The following is a 2,032-nucleotide window of genomic DNA, read 5'->3' as shown; positions in this document are numbered from 1 at the left end:
CATTTTTATTCAATTTGCTTTTCTATTAAACTTCATTTTTTATTTAATTTCCAAAAAGATCGTTAAGGTATAGTGGTTTCTTGAATGAACTTCCATTTTTAATTTTCTGCAACTTCCATTTTTATTTTTACATGACTTCCATTTTTTTTCAATTTACTTTTCTATTCAACTTCCTTTTTTATTTAATTTCCAAATAGATCGTTAAGGTATAGTGGTTTCTGGATTGGACTTCCATTTTCAATTTTCTGCAACTTCCATTTTTAGTTTTATTTAACTTTCTTTTTTTTCATGTTTCTTTTCTACTCAACTTTCTTTTTCATTTAATTTCCAAATAGATCGTTAAGGTATAGTGGTTTCTTGAATGAACTTCCATTTTTAATTTTCTGCAACTTCCTTTTTTATTTTTATTTGACTTCGATTTTTATTCAAGTCATTTTTCTATTCAACTTCCTTTTTTATTTAATTTCCAAATAGATCGCTAAGGTATAATGGTTTCTTGAATGAACTTCCATTTTTAATTTTCTGCACCTTTCATTTTAATTTTTATTTGACTTCAATTTTTATTCAAGTCATTTTTCTGTTCAACTTCCTTTTTTATTTAATTTCCGAATAGATCGTTAAGGTATAATGCTTTCTGGATTGAACTTCCATTTTTAATTTTATGCCACTTTCATTTTTATTTTTATTTAACTTCCATTTTTATTCAATTTACTTTTCTATTAAACTTCATTTTTTATTTAATTTTCAAATAGATCGTTAAGGTATAGTGGTTTCTGGAATGAACTTCCACTTTTAATTTTCTGCAACTTACGTTTTTATTTTTATTTGACTTCCATTTTTATTCAAGTCATTTTTCTATTCAACTTCCTTTTTTATTTAATTTCCAAATAGATCGTTAAGGTATACTGGTTTCTGGATTGAACTTCCATTGTTAATTTTATGCAACTTTCATTTTTATTTTTATTCAACTTCCATTTTTATTCAATTTACTTTTCTTTTAAACATCATTTTTTATTTAATTTCCAAATTGATCGTTAAGGTATAGTGGTTTCTTGAATAAACTTTCATTTTTAATTTCCTGCAACTTCCATTTTTATTTTTATTTGACTTCCATTTTTATTCAAGTCATTTTTCTATTCAACTTCCTTTTTTTATTTAATTTCCAAATAGATCGTTAAGGTATAGTGGTTTCTTGAATGAATTTCCATTTTTAATTTTCTACAACTTCCATTTTTATTTTTAATTAACTTCCTTTTTTATTCAAGTTACTTTTTAATTCAACTTCTTTTTTTATTTAACTTCCAAATAGATCGTTAAGGTGTAGTAGTTTGGTGATTGAACTTCCATTTTTAATTTTATGCAACTTTCATTTTTATTTTTATTCAACTTCCATTTTTATTCAATTTGCTTTTCTATTAAACTTCCTTTTTTATTTAATTTTCCAAATAGATCGTTAAGGTATAGTGGTTTTTTTAATGAACTTCCATTTTTAATTTTCTGCAACTTCCATTTTTATTTTTATTCGACTGCCATTTTTATTCAGGATATTTTTCTATTCAACTTCCTTTTTTATTTAATTTCCAAGTAGATCGTTAAGGTATAGTAGTTTATTGGATGAACTTCCATTGTAAATTTTTTGCAACTTTTTTTTTTTTTTTTTAATTCAACTTCCATTTGTATTCAAGTTATTTTTCTATTGAACTTCTTTATTTATTTAATTTCCAAATAGATCGTTAAGGTATAGTGGTTTCTTCAATGAACTTCCATTTTAAATTTTCTGCAACTTCCATTTTTATTTTTATTTAACTTCTACTTTTATTCAAGTTATTTTTCTTTTGAACTTCCTTTTTTAGTAATTTCCAAATATATTGTGAAGGTATAGTGGTTTCTTGATTGAACTTCCATTTTTAAATTTCTGCAACTTCCATTTTTATTTTTATTTAACTTCCTTTTTTATGCAAGTTTCTTCTCTACTCAACTTCCTTTTTTATTTAATTTCTAAATAGATCGTTAAGGTATCGTGGTTTTTGGA

The sequence above is a fragment of the Camellia sinensis genome, chromosome 2 (genome assembly GCF_055761805.1).
Source record: "Camellia sinensis isolate YWXY chromosome 2, ASM5576180v1, whole genome shotgun sequence".
Lineage (NCBI taxonomy): Eukaryota > Viridiplantae > Streptophyta > Magnoliopsida > Ericales > Theaceae > Camellia > Camellia sinensis.
This window is presented reverse-complemented; position numbering follows the sequence as displayed.